Genomic DNA, 17,517 nt, shown 5'->3' with positions numbered 1-17,517 from the left:
AGCATACACATATAAAGTTTCTTAAAGCTTTCCTTTCGAAAAATGTAAGAGGTTTTCAAGAAGAATCATGAAATTGGTTCATTGTATAAGGCTTTTAAATTTATAACGTTTTGACGTTTCTAGAGATGCAGAATTTTTTAAGGAGATGAAAAGTTTCATTTTGAGTCCCTGACTATTCCAAGTTTTTTTTATCGTGTTTGCACCAGGGGGTATAGCTCAGTGGTAGAGCATTTGACTGCAGATCAAGAGGTCCCCAGTTCAAATCTGGGTGCCCCCTTGCCTGAAAACCTTAGATTTGATATTTCCTCTAAAATCAAAGCTTTTGAAAATGTAATTCAGGCATGATGTTGCATATATCAGCAAAATTAACATCCTTTCTTATCTTTCAAATGTATATTCACAGCAAGTTTTTCTTTTAAATCAAGTTTCCTTTTGTGATGTTCTAAAGATTTAATGTACAGTGAGTTTCTCACAAGGTGGACATATAGGTCTGAAATCTTCATTGGCAGACATGTCAAAGTTCTGAAGTGTTTCCTTTAAATCTCTGAAAGCCCAGCATACACATATAAAGTTTCTTAACGCTTTCCTTTCGAAAAATGTAAGAGGTTTTCAAAAACAATCATGAAATTGGTTCATTGTATAAGGCTTTCAAAATGTATAACGTTTTGACGTTTCTAGAGATGCAGAATTTTTTATGGAGATGAAAAGTTTCATTTTGAGTCCCTGACTATTCCAAGTTTTTTTTATCGTGTTTGCACCAGGGGGTATAGCTCAGTGGTAGAGCATTTGACTGCAGATCAAGAGGTCCCCAGTTCAAATCTGGGTGCCCCCTTGCCTGAAAACCTTAGATTTGCCATTTGCTCTAGAAGAGTAGGCTTCCTGAATGTATTTCTGGAGAGGTGTTGCAAATTACTCTGAATTACCTGAGAACCTAAAAACTAGGCTTTGTCAAAAGTAGATTCAGAGCAAGTATTGATCTTGTAGCTCAGGTTTTCTGCTTGGGGGATCTAATGAATTGATGTATTGTGATTTTCTGCCAAGATTGACACATAGGTCTGAAATCTCCATTACCAGACATATCAAGATTCTCAAGTGTTTCCTTTAAATCTCTGAAAGCCCAGCATACACATTTTAAGTTTCTTAAAGCTTTCCTTTCGAAAAATGTGAGAGGTTTTCAAAAAGAATCATGAAATTTGTTTATTGTTTAAGGCTTTCAAATGTGTAACATTTTGACGTTTCTAGAGATGCAGAGTTTTTTATGGAGATAAAAAGTTTCATTTGGAATCCGCTTCTATTCCAAGTTTTTTTTTTTTTCAATTTGCTTTCATGGTTATAAGCAGCAGGGGGTATAGCTCAGTGGTAGAGCATTTGACTGCAGATCAAGAGGTCCCCAGTTCAAATCTGCGTGCCCCCTTGCTTGAAAACCTGAGATTTGATATTTCCTCTAAAATCAAAGCTTTTGAAAATGTAATTCAGGCATGATGTTGCATATATCGCAAAATTAACATCCTTTCTTATCTTTCAAATGTATATTCACAGCAAGTTTTTCTTTCAAATCAAGTTTCCTTTTGTGATGTTCTAAAGATTTAATGTACAGTGAGTTTCTCACAAGGTGGACATATAGGTCTGAAATCTTCATTGGCAGACATGTCAAAATTCTGAAGTGTTTCCTTTAAATCTCTGAAAGCCCAGCATACACATATAAAGTTTCTTAACGCTTTCCTTTCGAAAAATGTAAGAGGTTTTCAAGAAGAATCATGAAATTGGTTCATTGTATAAGGCTTTTAAATTTATAACGTTTTGACGTTTCTAGAGATGCAGAATTTTTTAAGGAGATGAAAAGTTTCATTTTGAGTCCCTGACTATTCCAAGTTTTTTTTATCGTGTTTGCACCAGGGGGTATAGCTCAGTGGTAGAGCATTTGACTGCAGATCAAGAGGTCCCCAGTTCAAATCTGGGTGCCCCCTTGCCTGTAAACCTTAGATTTGATATTTCCTCTAAAATCAAAGCTTTTGAAAATGTAATTCAGGCATGATGTTTCATATATCGCAAAATTAACATCCTTTCTTATCTTTCAAATGTATATTCACAGCAAGTTTTACTTTTAAATCAACTTTCCTTTTGTGATGTTCTAAAGATTTAATGTACAGTGAGTTTCTCACAAGGTGGACATATATGTCTGAAATCTTCATTGGCAGACATGTCAAAATTCTCAAGTGTTTCCTTTAAATCTCTGAAAGCCCAGCATACACATATAAAGTTTCTTAACGCTTTCCTTTCGAAAAATGTAAGAGGATTTCAAGAAGAATCATGAAATTGGTTCATTGTATAAGGCTTTCAAAAATGTATAACGTTTTGACGTTTCTAGAGATGCAGAATTTTTTATGGAGATGAAAAGTTTCATTTTGAGTCCCTGACTATTCCAAGTTTTTTTAAGTTGATTTGCACCGGGGGGTATAGCTCAGTGGTAGAGCATTTGACTGCAGATCAAGAGGTCCCCAGTTCAAATCTGGGTGCCCCCTTGCCTGAAAACCTTAGATTTGCCATTTGCTCTAGAAGAGTAGGCTTCCTGAATGTATTTCTGGAGAGGTGTTGCAAATTACTCTGAATTACCTGAGAACCTAAAAACTAGGCTTTGTCAAAAGTAGATTCAGAGCAAGTATTGATCTTGTAGCTCAGGTTTTCTGCTTGGGGGATCTAATGAATTGATGTATTGTGATTTTCTGCCAAGATTGACACATAGGTCTGAAATCTCCATTACCAGACATATCAAGATTCTCAAGTGTTTCCTTTAAATCTCTGAAAGCCCAGCATACACATTTTAAGTTTCTTAAAGCTTTCCTTTCGAAAAATGTGAGAGGTTTTCAAAAAGAATCATGAAATTTGTTTATTGTTTAAGGCTTTCAAATGTGTAACATTTTGACGTTTCTAGAGATGCAGAGTTTTTTATGGAGATAAAAAGTTTCATTTGGAATCCGCTTCTATTCCAAGTTTTTTTTTTTTCAATTTGCTTTCATGGTTATAAGCAGCAGGGGGTATAGCTCAGTGGTAGAGCATTTGACTGCAGATCAAGAGGTCCCCAGTTCAAATCTGCGTGCCCCCTTGCCTGAAAACCTGAGATTTGATATTTCCTCTAAAATGAAAGCTTTTGAAAATGTAATTCAGGCATGATGTTGCATATATCGCAAAATTAACATCCTTTCTTATCTTTCAAATGTATATTCACAGCAAGTTTTTCTTTTAAATCAACTTTCCTTTTGTGATGTTCTAAAGATTTAATGTACAGTGAGTTTCTCACAAGGTGGACATATAGGTCTGAAATCTTCATTGGCAGACATGTCAAAATTTTGAAGTGTTTCCTTTAAATCTCTGAAAGCCCAGCATACACATATAAAGTTTCTTAATGCTTTCCTTTCGAAAAATGTAAGAGGTTTTCAAGAAGAATCATGAAATTGGTTCATTGTATAAGGCTTTCAAAAATGTATAACGTTTTGATGTTTCTAGAGATGCAGAATTTTTTATGGAGATGAAAAGTTTCATTTTGAGTCCCTGACTATTCCAAGTTTTTTTAATTTGATTTGCATCAGGGGGTATAGCTCAGTGGTAGAGCATTTGACTGCAGATCAAGAGGTCCCCAGTTCAAATCTGGGTGCCCCCTTGCCTGAAAACCTTAGATTTGCCATTTGCTCTAGAAGAGTAGGCTTCCTGAATGTATTTCTGGAGAGGTGTTGCAAATTACTCTGAATTACCTGAGAACTTAAAAACTAGGCTTTGTCAAAAGTAGATTCAGAGCAAGTATTGATCTTGTAGCTCAGGTTTTCTGCTTGGGGGATCTAATGAATTGATGTATTGTGATTTTCTGCCAAGATTGACACATAGGTCTGAAATCTCCATTACCAGACATATCAAGATTCTCAAGTGTTTCCTTTAAATCTCTGAAAGCCCAGCATACACATTTTAAGTTTCTTAAAGCTTTCCTTTCGAAAAATGTGAGAGGTTTTCAAAAAGAATCATGAAATTTGTTTATTGTTTAAGGCTTTCAAATGTGTAACATTTTGACGTTTCTAGAGATGCAGAGTTTTTTATGGAGAAAAAAGTTTCATTTTGAATCCGCTTCTATTCCAAGTTTTTTTTTTTTTCAATTTGCTTTCATGGTTATAAGCAGCAGGGGGTATAGCTCAGTGGTAGGGCATTTGACTGCAGATCAAGAGGTCCCCAGTTCAAATCTGGGTGCCCCCTTTCCTGCAAACCTTAGATTTGATATTTCCTCTAAAATCAAAGCTTTTGAAAATGTAATTCAGGCATGATGTTGCATATATCGCAAAATCACCAGAGAAATTAATATCCTTTCTCATCTTTCAAATGTACATTCACAGCAAGTTTTTTCTTTCAAATCAAGTTTCCTTTTGTGATGTTCTAAAGATTTAATGTACAGTGAGTTTCTCACAAGGTGGACATATAGGTCTGAAATCTTCATTGGCAGACATGTCAAAATTCTGAAGTGTTTCCTTTAAATCTCTGAAAGCCCAGCATACACATATAAAGTTTCTTAAAGCTTTCCTTTCGAAAAACTGTAAGAGGTTTTCAAAAACAATCATGAAATTGGTTCATTGTATAAGGCTTTTAAATTTATAATGTTTTGACGTTTCTAGAGATGCAGAATTTTTTAAGGAGATGAAAAGTTTCATTTTGAGTCCCTGACTATTCCAAGTTTTTTTTATCGTGTTTGCACCAGGGGGTATAGCTCAGTGGTAGATCATTTGACTGCAGATCAAGAGGTCCCCAGTTCAAATCTGGGTGCCCCCTTGCCTGAAAACCTTAGATTTGATATTTCCTCTAAAATCAAAGCTTTTGAAAATGTAATTCAGGCATGATGTTGCATATATCGCAAAATTAACATCCTTTCTTATCTTTCAAATGTATATTCACAGCAAGTTTTTCTTTCAAATCAAGTTTCCTTTTGTGATGTTCTAAAGATTTAATGTACAGTGAGTTTCTCACAAGGTGGACATATAGGTCTGAAATCTTCATTGGCAGACATGTCAAAATTTTGAAGTGTTTCCTTTAAATCTCTGAAAGCCCAGCATACACATATAAAGTTTCTTAATGCTTTCCTTTCGAAAAATGTAAGAGGTTTTCAAGAAGAATCATGAAATTGGTTCATTGTATAAGGCTTTCAAAATGTATAACGTTTTGACGTTTCTAGAGATGCAGAATTTTTTATGGAGATGAAAAGTTTCATTTTGAGTCCCTGACTATTCCAAGTTTTTTTAATTTGATTTGCGTCCAGGGGGTATAGCTCAGTGGTAGAGCATTTGACTGCAGATCAAGAGGTCCCCAGTTCAAATCTGGGTGCCCCCTTGCCTGAAAACCTTAGATTTGCCATTTGCTCTAGAAGAGTAGGCTTCCTGAATGTATTTCTGGAGAGGTGTTGCAAATTACTCTGAATTACCTGAGAACTGAAAAACTAGGCTTTGTCAAAAGTAGATTGAGAGCAAGTATTGATCTTGGAGCTCAGGTTTTCTGCTTGGGGGATCTAATGAATTGATGTATTGTGATTTTCTGCCAAGATTGACACATAGGTCTGAAATCTCCATTACCAGACATATCAAGATTCTCAAGTGTTTCCTTTAAATCTCTGAAAGCCCAGCATACACATTTTAAGTTTCTTAAAGCTTTCCTTTCGAAAAATGTGAGAGGTTTTCAAAAAGAATCATGAAATTTGTTTATTGTTTAAGGCTTTCAAATGTGTAACATTTTGACGTTTCTAGAGATGCAGAGTTTTTTATGGAGATAAAAAGTTTCATTTGGAATCCGCTTCTATTCCAAGTTTTTTTTTTTTTCAATTTGCTTTCATGGTTATAAGCAGCAGGGGGTATAGCTCAGTGGTAGAGCATTTGACTGCAGATCAAGAGGTCCCCAGTTCAAATCTGGGTGCCCCCTTTCCTGAAAACCTTAGATTTGATATTTCCTCTAAAATCAAAGCTTTTGAAAATGTAATTCAGGCATGATGTTGCATATATCGCAAAATCACCAGAGAAATTAATAGCCTTTCTCATCTTTCAAATGTACATTCACAGCAAGTTTTTTCTTTCAAATCAAGTTTCCTTTTGTGATGTTCTAAAGATTTAATGTACAGTGAGTTTCTCACAAGGTGGACATATAGGTCTGAAATCTTCATTGGCAGACATGTCAAAATTCTGAAGTGTTTCCTTTAAATCTCTGAAAGCCCAACATACACATATAAAGTTTCTTAAAGCTTTCCTTTCGAAAAACTGTAAGAGGTTTTCAAAAACAATCATGAAATTGGTTCATTGTATAAGGCTTTTAAATTTATAATGTTTTGACGTTTCTAGAGATGCAGAATTTTTTAAGGAGATGAAAAGTTTCATTTTGAGTCCCTGACTATTCCAAGTTTTTTTTATCGTGTTTGCACCAGGGGGTATAGCTCAGTGGTAGATCATTTGCCTGCAGATCAAGAGGTCCCCAGTTCAAATCTGGGTGCCCTCTTCCCTGTAAACCTTAGATTTGCCATTTGCTCTAGAAGAGTAGGCTTCCTGAATGTATTTCTGGAGAGGTGTTGCAAATTACTCTGAATTACCTGAGAACTGAAAAACTAGGCTTTGTCAAAAGTAGATTCAGAGCAAGTGTTGATCTTGTAGCTCAGGTTTTCTGCTTGGGGGATCTAATGAATTGATGTATTGTGATTTTCTGCCAAGATTGACACATAGGTCTGAAATCTCCATTACCAGACATATCAAGATTCTCAAGTGTTTCCTTTAAATCTCTGAAAGCCCAGCATACACATTTTAAGTTTCTTAAAGCTTTCCTTTCGAAAAATGTGAGAGGTTTTCAAAAAGAATCATGAAATTTGTTTATTGTTTAAGGCTTTCAAATGTGTAACATTTTGACGTTTCTAGAGATGCAGAGTTTTTTATGGAGATAAAAAGTTTCATTTGGAATCCGCTTCTATTCCAAGTTTTTTTTTTTCAATTTGCTTTCATGGTTGCAAGCCGCAGGGGGTATAGCTCAGTGGTAGAGCATTTGACTGCAGATCAAGAGGTCCCCAGCTCAAATCTGGGTGCCCCCTTTCCTGAAAACCTTAGTTTTGATATTTCCTCTAAAATCAAAGCTTTTGAAAATGTAATTCAGGCATGATGTTGCATATATCGCAAAATCACCAGAGAAATTAATATCCTTTCTTATCTTTCAAATGTACATTCACAGCAAGTTTTTTCTTTCAAATCAAGTTTCCTTTTGTGATGTTCTAAAGATTTAATGTACAGTGAGTTTCTCACAAGGTGGACATATAGGTCTGAAATCTTCATTGGCAGACATGTCAAAATTCTGAAGTGTTTCCTTTAAATCTCTGAAAGCCCAGCATACACATATAAAGTTTCTTAAAGCTTTCCTTTCGAAAAATGTAAGAGGTTTTCAAAAACAATCATGAAATTGGTTCATTGTATAAGGCTTTTAAATTTATAACGTTTTGACGTTTCTAGAGATGCAGAATTTTTTAAGGAGATGAAAAGTTTCATTTTAAGTCCCTGACTATTCCAAGTTTTTTTTCATTTGATTTGCACCAGGGGGTATAGCTCAGTGGTAGAGCATTTGACTGCAGATCAAGAGGTCCCCAGTTCAAATCTGCGTGCCCCCTTGCCTGAAAACCTTAGATTTGATATTTCCTCTAAAATCAAAGCTTTTGAAAATGTAATTCAGGCATGATGTTGCATGTATCGCAAAATTAACATCCTTTCTTATCTTTCAAATGTATATTCACAGCAAGTTTTTCTTTCAAATCAAGTTTCCTTTTGTGATGTTCTAAAGATTTAATGTACAGTGAGTTTCTCACAAGGTGGACATATAGGTCTGAAATCTTCATTGGCAGACATGTCAAAATTCTGAAGTGTTTCCTTTAAATCTCTGAAAGCCCAGCATACACATATAAAGTTTCTTAATGCTTTCCTTTCGAAAAATGTAAGAGGTTTTCAAGAAGAATCATGAAATTTGTTCATTGTATAAGGCTTTCAAAAATGTATAACGTTTTGATGTTTCTAGAGATGCAGAATTTTTTATGGAGATGAAAAGTTTCATTTTGAGTCCCTGACTATTCCAAGTTTTTTTAGTTTGATTTGCATCAGGGGGTATAGCTCAGTGGTAGAGCATTTGACTGCAGATCAAGAGGTCCCCAGTTCAAATCTGGGTGCCCCCTTGCCTGAAAACCTTAGATTTGCCATTTGCTCTAGAAGAGTAGGCTTCCTGAATGTATTTCTGGAGAGGTGTTGCAAATTACTCTGAATTACCTGAGAACTGAAAAACTAGGCTTTGTCAAAAGTAGATTCAGAGCAAGTATTGATCTTGTAGCTCAGGTTTTCTGCTTGGGGGATCTAATGAATTGATGTATTGTGATTTTCTGCCAAGATTGACACATAGGTCTGAAATCTCCATTACCAGACATATCAAGATTCTCAAGTGTTTCCTTTAAATCTCTGAAAGCCCAGCATACACATTTTAAGTTTCTTAAAGCTTTCCTTTCGAAAAATGTGAGAGGTTTTCAAAAAGAATCATGAAATTTGTTTATTGTTTAAGGCTTTCAAATGTGTAACATTTTGACGTTTCTAGAGATGCAGAGTTTTTTATGGAGATAAAAAGTTTCATTTTGAATCCGCTTCTATTCCAAGTTTTTTTTTTTTTCAATTTGCTTTCATGGTTATAAGTAGCAGGGGGTATAGCTCAGTGGTAGGGCATTTGACTGCAGATCAAGAGGTCCCCACTTCAAATCTGGGTGCCCCCTTTCCTGAAAACCTTAGATTTGATATTTCCTCTAAAATCAAAGCTTTTGAAAATGTAATTCAGGCATGATGTTGCATATATCGCAAAATCACCAGAGAAATTAATATCCTTTCTCATCTTTCAAATGTACATTCACAGCAAGTTTTTTCTTTCAAATCAAGTTTCCTTTTGTGATGTTCTAAAGATTTAATGTACAGTGAGTTTCTCACAAGGTGGACATATAGGTCTGAAATCTTCATTGGCAGACATGTCAAAATTCTGAAGTGTTTCCTTTAAATCTCTGAAAGCCCAACATACACATATAACGTTTCTTAAAGCTTTCCTTTCGAAAAACTGTAAGAGGTTTTCAAAAACAATCATGAAATTGGTTCATTGTATAAGGCTTTTAAATTTATAACGTTTTGACGTTTCTAGAGATGCAGAATTTTTTAAGGAGATGAAAAGTTTCATTTTGAGTCCCTGACTATTCCAAGTTTTTTTTATCGCGTTTGCACCAGGGGGTATAGCTCAGTGGTAGATCATTTGCCTGCAGATCAAGAGGTCCCCAGTTCAAATCTGGGTGCCCCCTTGCCTGAAAACCTTAGATTTGATATTTCCTCTAAAATCAAAGCTTTTGAAAATGTAATTCAGGCATGATGTTGCATATATCGCAAAATTAACATCCTTTCTTATCTTTCAAATGTACATTCACAGCAAGTTTTTTCTTTCAAATCAAGTTTCCTTTTGTGATGTTCTAAAGATTTAATGTACAGTGAGTTTATCACAAGGTGGACATATAGGTCTGAAATCTTCATTGGCATATATGTCAAAATTCTGAAGTGTTTCCTTTAAATCTCTGAAAGCCCAGCATACACATATAAAGTTTCTTAAAGCTTTCCTTTCGAAAAATGTAAGAGGTTTTCAAGAAGAATCATGAAATTGGTTCATTGTATAAGGCTTTCAAAATGTATAACGTTTTGACGTTTCTAGAGATGCAGAATTTTTTATGGAGATGAAAAGTTTATTTTGAGTCCCTGACTTTTCCAAGTTTTTTTAATTTGATTTGCACCAGGGGGTATAGCTCAGTGGTAGAGCATTTGACTGCAGATCAAGAGGTCCCCACTTCAAATCTGGGTGCCCCCTTGCCTGAAAACTTTAGATTTTCCATTTGCTCTAGAAGAGTAGGCTTCCTGAATGTATTTCTGGAGAGGTGTTGCAAATTACTCTGAATTACCTGAGAACTTAAAAACTAGGCTTTGTCAAAAGTAGATTCAGAGCAAGTATTGATCTTGTAGCTCAGGTTTTCTGCTTGGGGGATCTAATGAATTGATGTATTGTGATTTTCTGCCAAGATTGACACATAGGTCTGAAATCTCCATTACCAGACATATCAAGATTCTCAAGTGTTTCCTTTAAATCTCTGAAAGCCCAGCATACACATTTTAAGTTTCTTAAAGCTTTCCTTTCGAAAAATGCGAGAGGTTTTCAAAAAGAATCATGAAATTTGTTTATTGTTTAAGGCTTTCAAATGTGTAACATTTTGACGTTTCTAGAGATGCAGAGTTTTTTATGGAGATAAAAAGTTTCATTTGGAATCCGCTTCTATTCCAAGTTTTTTTTTTTTTCAATTTGCTTTCATGGTTATAAGCAGCAGGGGGTATAGCTCAGTGGTAGGGCATTTGACTGCAGATCAAGAGGTCCCCAGTTCAAATCTGGGTGTCCCCTTTCCTGAAAACCTTAGATTTGATATTTCCTCTAAAATCAAAGCTTTTGAAAATGTAATTCAGGCATGATGTTGCATATATCGCAAAATCACCAGAGAAATTAATATCCTTTCTCATCTTTCAAATGTACATTCACAGCAAGTTTTTTCTTTCAAATCAAGTTTCCTTTTGTGATGTTCTAAAGATTTAATGTACAGTGAGTTTCTCACAAGGTGGACATATAGGTCTGAAATCTTCATTGGCAGACATGTCAAAATTCTGAAGTGTTTCCTTTAAATCTCTGAAAGCCCAGCATACACATATAAAGTTTCTTAATGCTTTCCTTTCGAAAAATGTAAGAGGTTTTCAAGAAGAATCATGAAATTTGTTCATTGTATAAGGCTTTCAAAAATGTATAACGTTTTGATGTTTCTAGAGATGCAGAATTTTTTATGGAGATGAAAAGTTTCATTTTGAGTCCCTGACTATTCCAAGTTTTTTTAGTTTGATTTGCATCAGGGGGTATAGCTCAGTGGTAGAGCATTTGACTGCAGATCAAGAGGTCCCCAGTTCAAATCTGGGTGCCCCCTTGCCTGAAAACCTTAGATTTGCCATTTGCTCTAGAAGAGTAGGCTTCCTGAATGTATTTCTGGAGAGGTGTTGCAAATTACTCTGAATTACCTGAGAACTGAAAAACTAGGCTTTGTCAAAAGTAGATTCAGAGCAAGTATTGATCTTGTAGCTCAGGTTTTCTGCTTGGGGGATCTAATGAATTGATGTATTGTGATTTTCTGCCAAGATTGACACATAGGTCTGAAATCTCCATTACCAGACATATCAAGATTCTCAAGTGTTTCCTTTAAATCTCTGAAAGCCCAGCATACACATTTTAAGTTTCTTAAAGCTTTCCTTTCGAAAAATGTGAGAGGTTTTCAAAAAGAATCATGAAATTTGTTTATTGTTTAAGGCTTTCAAATGTGTAACATTTTGACGTTTCTAGAGATGCAGAGTTTTTTATGGAGATAAAAAGTTTCATTTTGAATCCGCTTCTATTCCAAGTTTTTTTTTTTTTCAATTTGCTTTCATGGTTATAAGTAGCAGGGGGTATAGCTCAGTGGTAGGGCATTTGACTGCAGATCAAGAGGTCCCCACTTCAAATCTGGGTGCCCCCTTTCCTGAAAACCTTAGATTTGATATTTCCTCTAAAATCAAAGCTTTTGAAAATGTAATTCAGGCATGATGTTGCATATATCGCAAAATCACCAGAGAAATTAATATCCTTTCTCATCTTTCAAATGTACATTCACAGCAAGTTTTTTCTTTCAAATCAAGTTTCCTTTTGTGATGTTCTAAAGATTTAATGTACAGTGAGTTTCTCACAAGGTGGACATATAGGTCTGAAATCTTCATTGGCAGACATGTCAAAATTCTGAAGTGTTTCCTTTAAATCTCTGAAAGCCCAACATACACATATAACGTTTCTTAAAGCTTTCCTTTCGAAAAACTGTAAGAGGTTTTCAAAAACAATAATGAAATTGGTTCATTGTATAAGGCTTTTAAATTTATAACGTTTTGACGTTTCTAGAGATGCAGAATTTTTTAAGGAGATGAAAAGTTTCATTTTGAGTCCCTGACTATTCCAAGTTTTTTTTATCGCGTTTGCACCAGGGGGTATAGCTCAGTGGTAGATCATTTGCCTGCAGATCAAGAGGTCCCCAGTTCAAATCTGGGTGCCCCCTTGCCTGAAAACCTTAGATTTGATATTTCCTCTAAAATCAAAGCTTTTGAAAATGTAATTCAGGCATGATGTTGCATATATCGCAAAATTAACATCCTTTCTTATCTTTCAAATGTACATTCACAGCAAGTTTTTTCTTTCAAATCAAGTTTCCTTTTGTGATGTTCTAAAGATTTAATGTACAGTGAGTTTATCACAAGGTGGACATATAGGTCTGAAATCTTCATTGGCATATATGTCAAAATTCTGAAGTGTTTCCTTTAAATCTCTGAAAGCCCAGCATACACATATAAAGTTTCTTAAAGCTTTCCTTTCGAAAAATGTAAGAGGTTTTCAAGAAGAATCATGAAATTGGTTCATTGTATAAGGCTTTCAAAAATGTATAACGTTTTGACGTTTCTAGAGATGCAGAATTTTTTATGGAGATGAAAAGTTTTATTTTGAGTCCCTGACTTTTCCAAGTTTTTTTAATTTGATTTGCACCAGGGGGTATAGCTCAGTGGTAGAGCATTTGACTGCAGATCAAGAGGTCCCCACTTCAAATCTGGGTGCCCCCTTGCCTGAAAACTTTAGATTTTCCATTTGCTCTAGAAGAGTAGGCTTCCTGAATGTATTTCTGGAGAGGTGTTGCAAATTACTCTGAATTACCTGAGAACTTAAAAACTAGGCTTTGTCAAAAGTAGATTCAGAGCAAGTATTGATCTTGTAGCTCAGGTTTTCTGCTTGGGGGATCTAATGAATTGATGTATTGTGATTTTCTGCCAAGATTGACACATAGGTCTGAAATCTCCATTACCAGACATATCAAGATTCTCAAGTGTTTCCTTTAAATCTCTGAAAGCCCAGCATACACATTTTAAGTTTCTTAAAGCTTTCCTTTCGAAAAATGCGAGAGGTTTTCAAAAAGAATCATGAAATTTGTTTATTGTTTAAGGCTTTCAAATGTGTAACATTTTGACGTTTCTAGAGATGCAGAGTTTTTTATGGAGATAAAAAGTTTCATTTGGAATCCGCTTCTATTCCAAGTTTTTTTTTTTTCAATTTGCTTTCATGGTTATAAGCAGCAGGGGGTATAGCTCAGTGGTAGGGCATTTGACTGCAGATCAAGAGGTCCCCAGTTCAAATCTGGGTGTCCCCTTTCCTGAAAACCTTAGATTTGATATTTCCTCTAAAATCAAAGCTTTTGAAAATGTAATTCAGGCATGATGTTGCATATATCGCAAAATCACCAGAGAAATTAATATCCTTTCTCATCTTTCAAATGTACATTCACAGCAAGTTTTTTCTTTCAAATCAAGTTTCCTTTTGTGATGTTCTAAAGATTTAATGTACAGTGAGTTTCTCACAAGGTGGACATATAGGTCTGAAATCTTCATTGGCAGACATGTCAAAATTCTAAAGTTTCTTAAAGCTTTCCTTTCGAAAAATGTAAGAGGTTTTCAAAAACAATCATGAAATTGGTTCATTGTATAAGGCTTTTAAATTTATAACGTTTTGACGTTTCTAGAGATGCAGAATTTTTTAAGGAGATGAAAAGTTTCATTTTGAGTCCCTGACTATTCCAAGTTTTTTTTATCATGTTTGCACCAGGGGGTATAGCTCAGTGGTAGAGCATTTGACTGCAGATCAAGAGGTCCCCAGTTCAAATCTGGGTGCCCCCTTTCCTGAAAACCTTAGATTTGTTATTTGGTCTAAAATCAAAGCTTTTGAAAATGTAATTCAGGCATGATGTTGCATATATCGCAAAATCACCAGAGAAATTAATATCCTTTCTTATCTTTCAAATGTATATTCACAGCAAGTTTTTTCTTTTACATCAAGTTTCTTTTTGTGATGTTCTAAAGATTTAATGTACAGTGAGTTTCTCACAAGGTGGACATATAGGTCTGAAATCTTCATTGGCAGAGATGTCAAAATTCTGAAGTGTTTCCTTTAAATCTCTGAAAGCCCAGCATACACATATAAAGTTTCTTAAAGCTTTCCTTTCGAGAAATGTAAGAGGTTTTCAAAAACAATCATGAAATTGTTTCCTTGTTTAAGGCTTTCAAATGTATAACGTTTTGACATTTCTAGAGATGCAGAATTTTTTATGGAGATGAAAAGTTTAATTTTGAGTCCCAGACTATTCCAAGTTTTTTTTAGTGTGTTTGCACCAGGGGGTATAGCTCAGTGGTAGAGCATTTGACTGCAGATCAAGAGGTCCCCCGTTCAAATCTGGGTGCCCCCTTCCCTGAAAACCTTAGACTTGCCGTTTGCTCTAGAAGAGTAGGCATCCTGAATGTATTTCTGGAGAGGTGTTGCAAATTACTCTGAATTACCTGAGAACTGAAAAACTAGGCTTTGTCAAAAGTAGATTCAGAGCCAGCCTTGATCTTGTAACTCAGGTTTCCTGCTAGGGGATCTAATGAATTGATGTGTTGTGATTTTCTGCCAAGATTGACACATAGGTCTGAAATCTCCATTACCAGACATATCAAGATTCTCAAGTGTTTCCTTTAAATCTCTGACAGCCCAACATACACATTTTAAGTTTCTTAAAGCTTTCCTTTCGAAAAATGTAAGAGGTTTTCAAAAAGAATCATGAAATTTGTTTATTGTTTAAGGCTTTCAAATTTGTAACATTTTGATGTTTCTCGAGATGCAGAATTTATTATTGAGATAAAAATTTCATTTTGAATCCTCTTCTATTCCAAGTTTTTTTTTCAAATTGCTTTAATGGTTTTAAGCAGCAGGGGGTATAGCTCAGTGGTAGAGCATTTGACTGTAGATCAAGAGGTCCCCAGGTTAAATCTGGGTGCACCCTTGCTTGAAACCCTTAGATTTGCCATTTGCTCTAGAAGTGTAGGCTTCCTGAATGTATTTCTGGAGAGCTGTTGCAAATTTCTCTGAATTACCTGCGACCTGAAAATCTAGGCTTTGTCAAAAGCAGTTTCAGAGTAAGTATTGATCTTGTAACTCAGGTTTCCTGCTTGGGGGATCTAATGAATTCATGTATTGGGAATGTCTACCAACATTGACACATAGGTCTGAAATCTCCATCGTCCTCCTTAAGTTTTTTTGTTTTAATCCAGGTTTCCCTTTTTTGAGATCTGATTATTTAATGGATCTAGATGGATTGGCATAAATGTTTTTTTATAGGTAGCTGATAGAGCTTTTGAAAGCAGATCAAGTTCAGATATTAAATCTGCACACCTCCTTACACAGAATATTTTGATTAAATTATCACATACAACTGATTTGAAATCAAAGTGTGTCTTATTTTTCTAACTTAAGCCTGAAATTAAAAAAATGTTGAAATGTTTACTTTAATACATATTCAAGGAATTTCACATAGAAAACGTAAGTTCTTGTGTTGTTTTGTTCTCTATTTTCATTTGTTTTGAAATCTTGGAATTCAAACAGACAATTTTTTTTCAGAGTATGCTTTTAAACAGCAGTAATTCATGCAGCAATTTTAAATAGGAGTAATTTCTGCTAGCCCCATCTGAAGACTTCAAGTTTCTGAAATCTTTCCTTAAGAATAAACTCTGCAGGTATCAAATGCAGTTTGTAGAGTTTTGATGCATTTTTCCATTTTTTCCCTTTTAAGATTCTACTTATTTTTTTTTTTTGCGATCAATTCTTTATTATGTTTAATGAAAGCAGTAACCAGTACTGCAAAAACACATAACACAAATCACACAAGCACAGATAGAACAAAGGACATAACGAGACCATAAAATAAAATAAAATAAAATAATATAGGGGAAAGAAAAAAAAAAAAAGGTGGGGGGGGGGGGGAGTTTTTACAACATGTTACATATTTTTCAGGGTTTCGATTGCATCGTACCAAATATTAATATTAGCTTCATTAGCACCATTAACTCGGGCAGTGGAGAGTTCCATGTACATTATGTCCAAGAAAGAAAAAGTCCAGGCTGTAATCGAGAGAGAATGAGGAGGTTTCCAACGAACTGCGATCATTTTCTTTGCCGCAGTGAGTCCAGCCAGAATAATACGTTTTTCACTTTTGGATAAAGAGAGTTCCGAAAAGTCATTAAACAGTAGAGTAGGTATGATGGCGGGTATCTCCAGCGAAACAAGATTTGAGAGCCTAGAAGCAACCTTGTCCCAAAATGATGTTACAAGAGGGCATTCCCAATACATGTGAAGAAAAGTACCGCAAGCCTTTGTAGAACACAGTGTGCACGTAGGATTATTAAGAATATTCATAAAGGAAAGTTTGCGAGGAGTGAGGTAGGTTCTGTGTATATAGTTCCAATGAATTAACTGGTGATCAGGGTTCCGGGAAGCTTCTAGAATATTAGACCAGACCACCGCCCAATCAAAGTTATCATCTAAATCAGAGCAGTCCCGTTTCCAGAGCATGTATGAGGTGAGAGGTAGATAGGATGTTTCCAATAGAAACCGATAAAGCCTAGATACCATTCCCCTAGTCTTATCTGAATGACCAAATATGTTGTAAATGGGGTGGGTAGATAACCGATGCTGCAATGAAATACCATTTGCTCTAAGGACAGACCTCAGCTGTAGATAAAAAAAAAAGGAAGACGTGGGTAAGTTGAAACTAGACTGAATATCCTTAAATGATCATAAGCCGTTATCATCAAAAATGTTTCCCAGATGAGAAATACCCCTATCGGCCCAAAGAGATGCGGTAATAGGCCTTCCTCCAATTAACAGGCCTCCGTTATTAAAAAGTGGAGAATCTTCATGCCACTTATCAAGGTATTTTAGCTAGTTTTTCCATGTCCTGCCATATCTGAATGAGATATGAGATAATTGGCCCAAACCGTAGCTGGCATTGCTTATTACTAATGTTCGCAGAGAGAATATCCTCCAGTTTCCAAGGATGTACAGCATTTTGCTCAATCGAGCACCAGGAAACACTCATTTTTGAGTCCAGCCAGGTGCGTACTGGCCTCAGTACAAAAGAACAATGGTATAACTTAAAATTAGGAACCGCTAACCCACCCTCCTCCCTCCGCCTTTGTAAGGTGGACAATTTAAGACGAGGTTGCTTCTTTTTCCAAATAAAATCAGACATGATAGAATTAAGTTTTTTCCATTAATCAGAGGGGGGAGGAAGGGGAATCATTGAACTGATAAAATTAATTCTGGGAAGAACATTCATTTTTACAATCGATACCCGGGCCTGCAATGAGAGAGGAAGACTTGTCCATCTTTCCAAATCATCACACACTTTGCTGAGTATAGAAGAGTAATTATACTTGACAGTGTGATTAATGGAGGGGAAAATTTCCACACCTAAATACTTAAAGTTCTGAACCACTGGGATATTGG

At 35.5% G+C, this 17,517-nt stretch overlaps 11 non-coding genes across 11 annotated transcripts; all 11 read left to right on the top strand.

The window, feature by feature from the left end:
• The first annotated feature begins 205 nt into the window (after window positions 1-205).
• On the top strand, window positions 206-277 carry trnac-gca. The gene has a single exon. It is a non-coding gene; the product is annotated as a tRNA-Cys (tRNA).
• Window positions 278-760: 483 nt separating this feature from the next.
• trnac-gca lies at window positions 761-832 on the top strand. The gene has a single exon. It is a non-coding gene; the product is annotated as a tRNA-Cys (tRNA).
• Window positions 833-1,895: 1,063 nt separating this feature from the next.
• trnac-gca lies at window positions 1,896-1,967 on the top strand. Its single transcript has one exon. It is a non-coding gene; the product is annotated as a tRNA-Cys (tRNA).
• Window positions 1,968-2,450: 483 nt separating this feature from the next.
• Window positions 2,451-2,522, top strand: trnac-gca. Its single transcript has one exon. It is a non-coding gene; the product is annotated as a tRNA-Cys (tRNA).
• A 1,064-nt stretch (window positions 2,523-3,586) lies between these two features.
• On the top strand, window positions 3,587-3,658 carry trnac-gca. Its single transcript has one exon. It is a non-coding gene; the product is annotated as a tRNA-Cys (tRNA).
• A 1,631-nt stretch (window positions 3,659-5,289) lies between these two features.
• On the top strand, window positions 5,290-5,361 carry trnac-gca. The gene has a single exon. It is a non-coding gene; the product is annotated as a tRNA-Cys (tRNA).
• Window positions 5,362-5,871: 510 nt separating this feature from the next.
• On the top strand, window positions 5,872-5,943 carry trnac-gca. The gene has a single exon. It is a non-coding gene; the product is annotated as a tRNA-Cys (tRNA).
• Window positions 5,944-8,140: 2,197 nt separating this feature from the next.
• On the top strand, window positions 8,141-8,212 carry trnac-gca. Its single transcript has one exon. It is a non-coding gene; the product is annotated as a tRNA-Cys (tRNA).
• A 2,781-nt stretch (window positions 8,213-10,993) lies between these two features.
• Window positions 10,994-11,065, top strand: trnac-gca. The gene has a single exon. It is a non-coding gene; the product is annotated as a tRNA-Cys (tRNA).
• A 2,737-nt stretch (window positions 11,066-13,802) lies between these two features.
• On the top strand, window positions 13,803-13,874 carry trnac-gca. The gene has a single exon. It is a non-coding gene; the product is annotated as a tRNA-Cys (tRNA).
• A 1,070-nt stretch (window positions 13,875-14,944) lies between these two features.
• Window positions 14,945-15,016, top strand: trnay-gua. The gene has a single exon. It is a non-coding gene; the product is annotated as a tRNA-Tyr (tRNA).
• The last annotated feature ends 2,501 nt before the right edge of the window (window positions 15,017-17,517 follow it).

The sequence above is a fragment of the Pygocentrus nattereri genome, chromosome 1, assembly GCF_015220715.1.
Source record: "Pygocentrus nattereri isolate fPygNat1 chromosome 1, fPygNat1.pri, whole genome shotgun sequence".
In the NCBI taxonomy this organism is placed as follows: domain Eukaryota; kingdom Metazoa; phylum Chordata; class Actinopteri; order Characiformes; family Serrasalmidae; genus Pygocentrus; species Pygocentrus nattereri.
Note: the sequence above shows the minus strand (reverse complement) of the source record. Positions and strands in the feature narration are given on the sequence as shown.